At 40.8% G+C, this 14,268-nt stretch overlaps 1 protein-coding gene across 1 annotated transcript in view; it reads right to left on the bottom strand.

Moving 5' to 3' along the window:
- fgf13a (fibroblast growth factor 13a) overlaps window positions 1-14,268 on the bottom strand; it is a 131,710-nt gene that overhangs the window by 91,748 nt on the left and 25,694 nt on the right. The window lies entirely within an intron of this gene.

Here is a 14,268-nt window from a genome sequence, read left to right as displayed (position 1 = left end):
CCTTGGAATCATACTTTCTTTTTTCTTTTTTTTCCCATACAGCGTCCTCCACACCTTTACTTTGTGACTCATGATGATCATGTATCTACATCATAGACTGTATGAAATAAAGGACAGAACAACAGCTTTCTCGAGTGAAGCCATAACTTTCAGAGCACTCGCAATTGCCTGCAGTATAGATCTAAAAGCCTGTCTCCTCCATTACGACAGATTGAACATGAGTCAGACTAGAAAATCTAAATACACATCAAATACATATTTCTCAAACATGGTTTCAGTCATTTTATGTAGTTCTTGTCATGCTAATATATGTGAAAGTGTTCAGTTTGAGAAGTGTAGTTTTGATTAGTTATTCGATGTTAAACAGATGATGATTGACAGCTCTGTTGACAAATGAGGGCTCCACAGCTCAGCTCCACCACTATTCAAGTTTATCTGTAGTCTAAAGTCTTTATGTTACTTGTAAAGTCATTGAACCTATGGTCTGAAAACACCTAGTTATTACAAACTCTACCAACTACCTTATCACCCTGTTTGGGATGGAACTAAACATGTAGGTGTCCTGCTGGCTTTCTGGTAGAGCGCCAAGTCAACCAAACACTATGCACTTCACGTGAAAGGATAAGGTTTCCAGTGTGGTACTTTTCTTACAGAGTCACATCAGGCATCTACAGTTGTAAGCTTTTTGTCTGATAACCTATGAGCAGTAGTGTGAAATGTGGTGTAGTGTGTTTGTCTGTTTCTAACCTGTCTGCTCCCTGTACACAGTCTGCTCTGGCCTTATCTCAAGTGACACTCTCCCCAACTTAACACTAATTCACTTCAGCAAACCCTGTCCAGATACATGCTAACCCAACACCTCCCACTGCAGGACACAAATCTAGATTATTTAATTGTTTGTGGCTTGTGCTAATAGCTGTAGATGTTAAAAGAGTCTGTGTTCCGCTATAATTAATGTACACCCTCCTTAAAGAGCTAAAAAATCCTCTTGCAGTACAGATAGTTATCCAGCTTTTACTGTATTAACAGCTTTAAGCAAGTACCTTGAAAAATGTATCACCAGCAGCTTCCACACTGATATGGCTGCAGATCAAATACAAATATATAAAAAGTAAAAGTAAATATACACTGTTTTTATAATTTTTCCTTGCATTTTGGCCTTTGTTAAACAGAACAGCTGAAGAGACAAGATAAATGTGGAGAGTAGAGAGTGGGGGATGATATGCAGCAAAGGGTTGTGGCTCGGAGTCAAACCAACGATAGCTGTGTTGAGAACAATAGCTTCTGTACATGGGGCACATGCTAAAACTACTAAGCCAACGGGTGCCCCTGGAAAGTAAATTTTTTTAAAGGGGTTTTAGATAAAGAAAAAACATTGTTTAGACACATGCAAAAGTTATTTATAAGATACAGTGTGTTTCAAGCAGGATATTTATCTTAAAGCTACCCTAGGGAGTTTTTCAACTTATTAGAAAACACAGAGTAGTTAATATTGATGTCTCTCTACAACCTACCAAAGCAAACCAGACAACCAGGAGAGAGATGGTGTTTTTTTCTATATGGTTAATTCATATGCCTGTGGACACTGCCGCAGGGTAGGTGTCAGATAAGGTGTACAGTTTGCTGACAAAACACACTTTTTTATATACTTCTATGCCAGAGATGCATTGTGAGTTATGCTTAAGATATTTCAATCAACAAGGATGAGATTTTTTAATCAGAAAACACAACTCACACATATAAAGGTCAAAGAGATACATCATCCCACTTTGTCCACAGGGGGGTGCCAAATTCAACACAACCCAGAAGTTCCTCACAGGAGCTTTAATGTGTTGCAATCCCAAAAATATTTGAAAAGAAGGACTGTGTGATCAAAAAGGGGAAAACGTGGCTTCTAAGAAATGAAGTTCTGGTTCTGAACCTTGTTGCCAGAATGTGTGTGTGTGTGTGTGTGTGTGTGTGTGTGTGTGTGTGTGTGTGTGTGTGTGTGTGTGTGTGTGTGTGTGTGTGTGTGTGTCTGTCTGTGCGTGTGTGTGTGCGTGTGCGTGGGCATAAGCTGATGCGACCAGCTTTTTATGACTACACAGAACCCATTACACAGTTGAAGAGTACAGCAAAGAGAGAGAGGGGTGGAGGAGGGGGGAAGAGGGGAGGATTTAGCTCTACACCAAAACATGAATTATGCAGCTGGGCCATCCAGACATGTAGCAGTGTATCTTTTATAAATGCCTTACACAGGCAAAGCAAGTTTAGCTAACATTTCCTCACGCCACTCAGTGCCACACATGAGGAGACAGCAAATGCAAGAGAGAGAGGAGAAGGAAGAGGGAGGTAGGGTAACGTAGAAAAAGCTTCCAGCATCATTGGTGATATAAAACTGACGCCTATGAGTGATGTAGCAAAGAGTTCATTGCATCTTTCTCGCTCTCACGCTGCACTTGAAAGATTTAAAAATGATCCATGGAGTAGAGTTGATCCCAATTGAGGGGCTTTACAAGAATCATACTCTGTCATAAGCATAAAGAGGGCAAGGGGCACCATCTGTGCAGATTTTTGGATGGATGAGAGGGTCATCATTTTAAGCCCTGCAGATGGTAACCAATCAGAAACAAGTGCTGTAAGTGGCCTCTCAGTTTTTCAAGCATTACACCCTTTGATTTTAAGGACAATTCTCATAAGAAGAGCTCCACAAAGGACCACAATGCTTCTGTGTGCATGTGTGTTTGTGTGTGTGTGTGTGTGTGTGTGTGTGTGTGTGTGTGTGTGTGTGTGTGTGTGTGTGTGTGTGTGTGTGTGTGTGTGTGTGTGTGTGTGTGTGTGTGTGTGTGTGCGCGTGTTTGTGTGTGTGAACAGATTTATAACTCCAGGTTCCTTTGTACTGGCATGCAAGATACAGAGGAACAGAGAAAAATAAATGAAACTGTGTGCATGTGTGCGTCCAACACTGAGTCAAGCTCCAGGCTAGGTTTACTATCTGGTGTTTACAGAGAGCCCGATCAGAGGGATTACAATTACACAGGAACTGCTTAAGACAGCTGCTTTACTCAGTGTTATCAACCCACCCACGCTCGCCATACGCTGACACCCGACAGCACACACCAGCGGTAAAGGGGAATCTACATCCTTCCCGGTATTTACGAGCACTTGCACCAGCAACAGGTGACTATCCAGGGTGCTGGTGACGGCATTTCTCAAGGGATTACTGGTATCCAGACGATTCCAACAGGCTCACAAGTGTCTAAAAAAAGCTTCATTTTTTATGATGTAAAGGAATAGCTCAGTGACATACACTGTCCTGTAACATTTGAAAGTCAAAGTAGCCCAGTAGCTCTGATGTACTGATGCATCTGATCATCTCCCTGATGCAGCAACCTCAGCATTAGACAGTTAGACAGAAGTATCACACACGATCAGGCAGCGTTGTATTTGTACTTAACAGTAGGTTGTAAGTTTATACCCTCCTGGGTTTACATTGAGATATTAAGTAATACTGGTTTCACCACATAATTACAATACTAGAGTTATGTATGGGAATCTCCTTCACTTCCTGTGTTCATTGTTTTTTCTATACGTGTATTACATGACTGTGTTAAATACTTGATTCTGATTGGTCAGTGCTCAGGTGCATGTTTGCTATGGATAAGAATCACAGACTCTGGTGGACTAACTGTTGTCATATCAATACCCTGAAAGAACTCTGATTAGTTTAGACGTTTGTTTGTATACAGTGAAATAAAACAAGACAATAACAGCTGAGTGAAGACCGTACTCTTAGTTTTTATAATTCATAAAGACCCATCATCAAGATAAAATAATATTCAGTCTTTTCTTATGACAGAGAAATCTACAAAGTTGGAGACAGTAAAGTGAATACTTAACAGAACAAAGTATGGAACACAGTGGTGTTTAAGGAGTAATAAATGAAAAAGAAAGACACTCAGACTGTCAGAAAAACAGTCGTAAGTCATGCAGTCCTTCTTTAATCTTGTTTTATTTTACCATTGGTGGAAATGTTCAGTTTAAGACAAGTACTGACAGCTAAGTAAACTCAGTTTAAGACAGCTACCGAATTATCAGTTACTATGGAGAAGCATAACCCATTTTAAATAAATAATTATTAAACCAATATTTGGTGTCAAATTATTGATTTATTAGATACTTGGCTGTATAGGCAGGATAATGTATGTGAATGGACTATTAAAGTAGAGGAACTCTTTCAGCTGTCAGCTTCATGTTGAGGTCCTGCTCCCCCTGTCAGGTTTCCAAATGGTTATAACAACCCACTCACTATACATTATCCCTGACATGTGTGTCAAGCAGCAGAACTCCCTTCACTGTGCCTTCACTCTCAATAATCTAGCATTAGGAGATGGAGCACAAACCTATGCTCAGTGATCACACTTCATATGGTCTCCTCTGAGAATAGCCACATCAGTGAAGTAAGGTTTTTTCTTTCTTAATGTTTGCAATAGAACTCTCTCTAATATTGCCTTCCATTGCAGTGATTGGCTGGGAAAGCCTTAAGGTCAAACTCAGGACTTACACCCATTAAATTGATTTCCATCCCTCATATGAAACCAAATAACAACGTTGATTTCATGTTAAACCAAACCTGACATTTCTGAAACCTAACCATATTTTTGCCCCCAACACAACTTGATGAGGGAATAAGAAACCATCATGTTTTCACACTTTGGCACAAATAGCAGGCTCCAAACCACTCAATTATTTGGGGCTGTAACACCCAGAGCGATCATAGTTCATAGAAAGGAAATACTAGGATACAAGTATGACCCATGGTGTTGAAGAGCTTCTTAGTAGAAAGCCCGGAAGGGAAACTTTGAAGCAGTGTGTATGAGCCAAGCACAGCGCACAGGAGGGCAGGATTAGGCTTAGCTGTATCAGGGGAAACATCTATGTACCATGGTTATAACTTAACCCAACAACTGACAACTGACGCTCCAGTGAGCCAACAGAAGCCATGACAAAGTTTCCTTCAAGGAAACATTTAGGCACTTAGCTTTCCAGTAAATCTGTAGTCATGAGGCTCTCTGCCTCATAATTGGCTGAAGTGGAGATACTTAAAGAACTTGCTTTAAAAACTGAGTTATTCTCATTGCCAAAATGCAGTTTTTCAGTCCTTAAACCAGTGGAGCTGTTTTTGCTCTTTGTTGAATAGATCATTGTCCAGTTTAAAGGGGTTTGGCCACAGCTATCAGGTAAATCAAGCATTCCACTTTTGTTGGATCAGGGTAAAAACAGGGACTACATTTCGCTGCTGTCAGGCAGGAACCTTGTATCTCCATATTTCATTACTTATTTATCTGTTTCAAAAATTAACATTTTTGGTCACCCTTAGTGCCTGTCAGTGGGCATTACAAAATTTCAGCCAATGAAAGCATTAAAATGAGCTTGTGACTGAATCTTGTTCCATAATTTGCTATCTAAAAATAATCTTTTTCATTTTCTGAAAGCTGTAGTTTTGGAGATTTGTGTTTTTGACTCCTAACAGTAACAATTTGTAGTCAGGTTTCAGACTTCCCCACCAGCTACCTTCAACACAGTACAAACTCTATCCTGAACACCGGGCAGAGCTGCAAAAATATATCCTGGTGCCTTGTGAGCGGTGAGTACAACGAGGGACAGAGTGAGTTGAAGGAAAGGGCCAGTTGTTGCTGATCTCCGTGTGAAAATGTTGCTGTAACTGAAGACCCCTTGTAACCCTGCCACGCTTTTCCAGAACAGTCTACAGGGGAGCAGCTGGGAAACCAGACCTGAATGCCTTGGCTCATATTTAGCTCCAGTGTTTCTCGGACTGCCTTGATTCAATTCATATTCAATCAGACATTCATAGTTGATAGATGAATGAAGAGCTGAAAGAAATCATATTCCTCCACCTGCACAGACATATTATTGTGCTCGACTCTCATTAATGGTCCCACAGCTGCTTGGCTGCTTGTGTTTGTGTATATTTGAACAGCCAACACTGATGAGCCAGAGCCAAGGCCAGAAAACACTAAACTGCTTCACAATGTTGCAGATAATTACCATGACAACATCAACGGCTTGAGAGGAGACAGATTAACTGGAATGGAAACATAGCAATGTAACAGAAATCTATCAAATGAGGCAGTTTTCCCCCATGAGTCACAGGCTATTAGTGTGGTCAATACCTCTTTAATGAGGAACAATTGTTAGAATTAAGAATTAATTGCTACACCATAGTTATCTGCCCTCGTGCCTGCATCTGTGAGGAAACAGAGAGCAGGCTTCACCTGCTGATTCATGATAGAGCTGGTTCCCTCCAAAACACAGCCTTCTATCATTCAAAACAAGCAGCAGTGGATAAGTATGCATGTCAGGATTCATGTATTGTCAACATGATGAAAGTGAGCATTTTCTTGTGTTTACTACTAAACTGGCTTTTGCACCATTATTCTGAGGAAAACAAATTATAGATGTCACCTCAGCAAACACTCCTCATATGTGATGAAGACGCATTTTTCTGTCTCACCTCACCAGCTGTAGGAAATCTTGTCAACCATGCTCTGAGGCCTTATATTTGCTGCAAATGGATACTTTCACACTCAAGACCAGGACAAATTATGTACAACTTGGTGAATCATATTGTATCGTATTGTTGTGTTGAATCTCATTGTATCTTATTGCATCGCAGCGCATTGTGTCGTATTGTATCGTATCTTAGCACCGAGTACTGCACCGCAGCGTATTGTATCATATCGTATTGTAATGCATCGCATCGTATCGTACCCTAGACTCATTGGAGTTTTGTTTGAAGTTTCCTTTGGGAAACAGTGTGTCATACTCCTAGACTTTATAAAATATGGACGTAGTATCTGTGACATCACCCATCTGTTTCTGAAGCGCTGTTTCGAGGCCAATCGTCGACAGCAGCCATATTGCTCCTGTTGAGTTATTGTGACGTAAAGAGGCGAGCTTTGAGCCTCCTACCCAACAGCTACAGTGTTCCCGCTTGTCAATCAAGTCAGCTGTGCCTCTCATTGGAACACTCGTACTCTCAATATCTTCGAAATTGCCGCGTTAGAAAAAAATTCACCCCGTACAGTGTATGCTGGTCAAGAAGTTAGCTATCCAGACTACACTCGTCTTGTGTACCAGGCTGTAAACATGTTTATTTCTGCTGTAAAGATCTGCTTTTTGAATTGATGTGTATGTGGTTTACGGTACTTCCGTAATAAAGTGGGTAAATAAGTATTGTTTGTATCATATCATATCATATCATATCATATCGTATCATATCATATCATATCATATCATATCATATCATATCATATTGTGGTCGATACATGTCTAAGGAAGTACAAAGCACTTGTCTATAAACTGAAGGCACAGATTTGGTGGATTCGGTCAGCCATTTGGTGGAAATAATGAGTCTGCTCGCCTGGTTCATGGGTTCATTTGTACTAACAGCTCTGCTCTTTTTCACAATCTTTCAACAAATGCCACACTGCTGAACCAGAGCACTGAAAATGGCACTGAGAGAGAGAGAGAGAGAGAGATGTTTGATACAGCATCAATTTCCTCATGTTATTATGATTCTGGTGCTACAGGGCCAGATGTCCTATTCAAACAGAGACGAAGAGACACTAAGAATAAACCTAATATCCTCGGTTGCTTCATGATATTACAGGATGCAAAACAACACGGATCATGCACCATGGCTCGAGTCACATGTGAAGCTCAACAGCAGCAGTTTGTGATTCACAGACAGAATTTGACCTCATCCATGACAATGTTTTGTGTATGTGTATCTGTGGATTTAACCTCCAGGTTCAACAAGGTCAGCCTGTACATTTACCTCTTGATTGTTGTTCCTCGCAACTAAAACCTCTCTTGAAGTAATCAAATCAATAATTTAAATTATCATGAACATTTTTATTTCACATACTGTATATCTTATTAGGCTAACAGGGTATGGTAACCTTGGTATTCAAAGCCAGTTAAATAAAATGAAGGGATTTTCTATATTTTGTGGGAATGAAAATTACAGTGAGCAATAGTTAGGAACTTGTCTATGTCCATATTTTATTATAAACGTCACATATGTGATATCCAATTAAATAAAACATAGTTCCATTCATTTTCCGTAGAGCTGTAGTGATAAGTTGATCAACTGGTTATTTGACTGAACTGAATGATATAATTTGAAAAGGTGAGAGAAAGGCCACGAGACACATTTTCAGATTCCACTTCTCTGCCAACTATCTGGAGTCATGGATCCATGAAATAGTTCTGGTTGGAGGTTGTTGTTTTTCTGCTGGTACCTGTGTGGAGGCTTTACATCACATCCTTTTTTAATGTGAGAGCAGCCGACCATAGCCGGCAGACATGAACACGCTCCCACTGGCGACATACTGTATATGGAGGCTCTCACAAGTCTACACATCATACTTACAGACTTCTATCTGGTGCTCTCTGCACAGTCTATCAGGTTTAAATCTAATACAGACTGGATTAGACTTTGTCCTTCATATGACCCAGCTACAAACACACTCCATTATGGCTTGAGGCCATAAAACCCAGAGGGACCATAGTTCAATGCATAAAGCACCTCTGGTCCAGTGCAATTCCCCTCACTGAACTTTCCTAGCGTAACTCTGATAACCCCAGGTACGTCAAAAAGCCATTAGGGTCAAGTAGCCATTTTATGCAGTGAACCTCTCATTCTGTCTGCTTTGCAATGTCAGTCGCTTTGCTTTTACTACAAAAACCTGAAAGTCAGTGGAAGTTAATTTGATTTTTCTCTGTGATATAACATGCACAAAGCATGTGAACAGTAAGGTTTAATTATGTAGACTGGGAAAACTGATCAACAGAAAGAGCAGCAGTGATGTTCCATGACCTTTGCAGCTGCTGGCCTGCAGTTTCATGATCCACAGGGGATTGGGGGTAAAGCAGCAATACTTAATGGGAGGTGTCTTTCAGGATAGCACACTCTGAGAGAGGAAAGACAGACAGGTAGGGACAAAGACAAAGGTGAAGACATCTGAAGGGGTTTATTGTGCTGCAGGGGATGGCCTGCAAAAAAAAATCAGTTTTTAAGAGATAGTCATTCATAAAGATATAAAAGGGTCATATTTTCTTTTAAAAAACTACATTACCTTTGACTGTAAAATAGGTCTTGATATAGCATAGCCCACTTGTCACACCAAAGCACCTTAAGGGTTGTCCTTCCCCCTCCTGAAAACGAAGCAGTGACCACAAGATAAAGCAAATGGTGCAACCCAACACCAGATCCCTCCATCCATCATCATTCTTGTCATCCTTGCCATGTCTTCCAGCCTTCTCAGTGCCCTGCCCCCTGACCTGTGCCATAAACAGGTGTAATGACATGCTGAAGGAGCCAAACTGTGAACACGGCGCTCCAAGGCCAATAGTGCAACGACAGCTTAGCAACCAATCAGCGCCTTAAATAAATCTAGTTCTGCGGTACAACAACCGACGACCACCTTGGGTGTGACGGCTACAATGCATGAACATGAGTGGTGGCATGAGTTCTACAACAGCCCAGAGGGACTATGCGGACAAATGAGGTGGCTGCAATTAGGCTTCTGACCTTGAGAAAATGTTAATGTGTACTTAAGCTATATAAGACAAGAGGGATTGATGTACCCAGATCAACATGGCTGTGGTTTGGTCATGGGCATGAGGCCATGGGCTGAATTCCAAAGACCATCACAGCCATGCTGACATTCATTCCATCAGCATGACCTCCAGTTTGATATTGCTTCAACAAAATGCACTAAAAGTTGTAAAAACAAGTTACTACCTTTTGCTCATTGAAGTATTCATTGGCTCCGCTAACACAATCAGCCCCACAACTTTACTGGGAGTGAACTGACAACAATATTTTCCAGCAATCTTGCTTCTTTCTGCTGTGTATCTGCACATCACTACAGACCTGCTACTTGTATTTGTATGTACACAAAATCACAGACTATGGTAAACTATGTCAAATTGGTTGTCTGTGCTTGTTTACATCTGGGTAGTAAAGCATCATAACCAGATCTACAGCCCAAGCTAGTGGCGGGTGGCTGCGCTACAGCTCAGATACAACATGGGACCAGCATTTTGGGTCTACAATGATACGATACACAAAGTCAGAGTGCTGCTTTACTTAATATCACAACTTATGGGATGCCTATTGGAATGATACTACTTGGTTTGAACTCCGTAACAGCTGTATGTTTACATGGATCGCTTATGTTTTAAAATAACAGTTTGATCAGCATAAAATGCTTCATGTGAACTTCAGTCGGGACAGACTTCTACAATTTTGCCCATTTAGAAAGAAATTTAATTCATATCAAAAGAGGTAATTTATGGTGTTTGAAATTTGGATTGTTAGCCATGAGATCACTTGATCCGATTGTTTCTTCCTGGTTGGGGTGAAACTATTCTCACTGTGCATGTCTGCTCCACTCCACGTGAGTCTATGCTTTTGTTGTTAACGCAATTGAAAGAAACATGGCAGGAGCAACTTTCTTTTCTTTTTTTTTTCCTTTTTTTATATTTTTGAGCGTTTTGCCTTTATTTGTTAGGACAGCTGAAGAGAGACAGGAAAGGTGGGGAGTAGAGAGCGGGGGAAAACATCCAGGATATGGTTGCGGCCGGGAATCGAACCGGCGACCCCTGCGATGAGGACTGTAGCCTCTGTATGTGCCCCGGGGAGCAACTCTCTTACTGGAGACTTAAAGAGAAGTCGGGATCGTGAAGGTCTCAATGGTCAAAGACAAATAAAAAATTATAAACAGACATCAAAAGACACAAGCATGGAGGAGAATGTTAATCTGGTGCAGGGACAAGTGGAGCAGCAATCTGTATAGGTATGTAGCGAGGGTGTTGTCTATTTTTTGTGTATTTGTGGTATTATATACAATAACGCAGCAACGGAGGTGTTTAACTACAGGAATTGACAAAGGGACAGTTTTCTGCTCATTTGACACATTAGATAAGCAGAACAACTGTGAAATGGTTTTATTCAGATTATATGCTCGATGCATGTACATGCACATCTCAAGCTGATCCCTTAATTTAGCATCCATGAAAACAGTGATATTGGAATCTCTAATCCGAATGATTTTAATCAAGTTGAAGAAAAACTGCTGAGTAAACATACCTGCTGTTGTTTAAATGAACACAGACTGGAGCTAGGTAAGGCAAACAGCTTTTTGCAGTCGAACATATTTTTATCAATATTTTAATTAGGATTTTAACAAGTTGACTTTTTTTTTGGCCTCATCCAGAATAAATGAATCCCCCGCACTGCGGTCCTTGCTCGACTGTCAAGTCACACTCTAGACCATAAGGTGTGGACTGCTAAGTGTCTCCACTGACACATATGGACACACTTAATCATTGAACATCTTCCCATAAGCAAACACTGCAAGCTGCATTACATATGGCGCCTTTCCAAGCTGGAAAGCTCACTGTAAATGTAACCTCATTCAGAGCGAAAAGCATTTTGGAAATATTTGCAGTTTACAAACATGTCACTTAATCCTGTTAGCAAGATAGCACAGCTAATGCCTTTACACACATTAGAAACACTTTCTCTCTGGAGATGTGCATCAACTGCTTTGTCTCATCATCTCCCTCCATTTTTATATATAATTTTTATTCATGAGAGACAGAGAGAGGAGAGATGAGATCATTCTTTACAGTCCTCATCTGAATCCATGATCACACACTTCAAATGCATTTCATCGCATGCACCTGCGATGACAGTGATATGTTCATGTCAGCTCTGAAATACAGCAACTTAATATATTTGCGTCCAGCTTATATTGTTTAAATTTCTCAAATAAAGAACAAAAGACAACCAAAGAATGCATGGCAATTATGAAAGGGACTGCTCCTCTCTCTGTGATATTCAAATGTGACTTTCCTTAAATAGCTTATTGTCAGCTCCATCCAGTTTAGCTCTCACTCATGAATAATTCAAAGAAAATTTACAGGTGAGAGAGTGAGCTCATCCACATACATACTCCTACAGCGCTACATCAGAGGCGACACAGATGCTAAAAAAAAGACCGCACCATACATAGTCATACACATCCCCAACCGTACATCACATCAAAGATAAGCACTCGTACTTAGACATGCTGGTGTGGGCCACTCCATGCAGATTCTTTCCATTTACAGACATCCCTGTTTAGTGTAACCATGCTTAGATTACACATAAATTATTCTATAGCCTACATTATGACCTATATGGGAGAAAAAGGGGGGCAGCGAGGAGACTTAAACACTTTTCTCTGTCTGCTGTCTCAGTGGAAGTGTAAAGCCCTCCTTCTCCGACACACTTAGCCACTTAATGGGGCCTTGTCGGTGTGTTTGTGTGTGTGAGAAAATGACACGTTAATCCTGCCTCCCCTATCACCATCACCACAACTACCTCACCAGCCACCCGCTACGCTCACACAGAGAACATGCTCAATGAAGTGCCCAACACGTGAGCATGTGATTTGGCAAAAGGCAAAGCTTCATGGGAAATTGCCTGCTGATTTCAGTCTTTTAGAAAATGGGCTAAGCAGTGCGTTTTTTTTAATAGAGTAGATGAGAACTGTCGACCCTAAAAGAGGCAAATTATCTGGAATAATTCCTCCTCTCCCAGCTTAAATGACCAGTTTCGGTCATTTTAAGTGGACTGATTAACTGGGATAGTCTGATCTGGTCTAATCTGGGCCGGGTTGTTCTGAGTCTGACAGTTGACTGTCCCCCGCTCTGCGCTGCCAGTCTGCGCCCAGAGGGGCTGTTATTTTGGGAGCTCAGCTGAGAAGAGATGACAACATCATGCACTGCTTAAGCTGCTTACATTTCCTCAAGCACTCCCAGTGCACCCTGGGATCTACACCCTTGTGTTGTCGCTGCTGTCACTGCTGCTCCACATGCACTCATGCATTTCAAGTAAACTGGCATTGTGTTGCATGCGGACAGTCAGAGCATTTAGAACTACTCAAGCACACACGCACACACGCACACACACACGTAGAAAACCATTTGAAGGCATATGGAGTGATGTCAAAAGGGGAAAGCATGTGACTACCTGATGATTATTTGCACCTAACTTACCTAACTCATCAGATAAAGGAGATGCTCCCTTGGCTCATATAGGATGACAAACGGTCATAGCCTTAGTTTAGCTCCATGGTGACATAAGCAATTACAGATATGTAATGACCAGCTAGACTTTCAAAATAAAGCAGGAGTTGCACTGTATAAAGTAACAACATAATTTTACAGTGTATGACATCTTTAAAGGATAAGATTGATAACATGTGGCTAACGTTGCAAAAAGGCTTCAGTTCAGTTCTCTTTAGGAACAAAAACGTCTTAGTTTGATAAGACAAAACTTCATGGTTATGTCTAAAATAAGTCACGAAGCACAAAACCGAGTTACATATATACTCCATACTGATCAGTGAATTATAAAACTGACTTTGACTTTACAAGTGTATGCTACAGCGACAAGACTGGTTATTTCTTTACTTTGAATTTGAGTGTCTGTGTACAGGTCAAATTTTCCCAGACAAAAGCTGAATCGATACTCCGCACTCACCCAGAAGTGTCTATGTTTAGAACCCCACTGGTAACATGTGGCAGTGAGGAGTAAGTCAGCAAGCAGTAGGAGCTTTTCTTCTTTGGATAATTTTCTTTTTACATGATGTTTTGTACTCGAGGCTGATGCTGGAGCAGGCTTAGCAAAAAGAGTTTTGTTTTCTGACGAGGCATTGTTTTAGACGGAGAAACTCTTCAACTACTCTTCCACTTCATCCTGCTCTTTAAAGACAAGAGTTAAACCTTGTGCATATCTATGTTATTCAGATATATATCAGGACAACAGAGCTCTTCACTTCCCTCTATCCCTCTTTCCAGTCGAAGCAGATGGCTGTCTCACATGAGTCTGGTTCTGCTCGAGGATTCTGCCTATTAAAAGGAAGTTTTTCCTTGCCGCTGTGATTTGCTAAATGCTGCAAAGTGCTTTGCTTATGGTGGATGAAGATGAGATAAGACAGAGTTCTGTCTTTAAGAGGGAACTGGATCATATCCTGTCTTAATGTTGGGTCTTTGTTAATAATTATAACATAGAGTACAGTTAAGACCTGCTCTGTTTGTAAAGCGTCTTGAAATAACATTTGTTGTGAATTGGCGCTATATAAATAAAGATTGATTGGTTGATTGAGTGATACATCATGACAGCGGATAACGGATAGCTGCTAACCT

The sequence above is a fragment of the Notolabrus celidotus genome, chromosome 8 (genome assembly GCF_009762535.1).
Source record: "Notolabrus celidotus isolate fNotCel1 chromosome 8, fNotCel1.pri, whole genome shotgun sequence".
NCBI lineage: Eukaryota > Metazoa > Chordata > Actinopteri > Labriformes > Labridae > Notolabrus > Notolabrus celidotus.
Note: the sequence above shows the minus strand (reverse complement) of the source record. Positions and strands in the feature narration are given on the sequence as shown.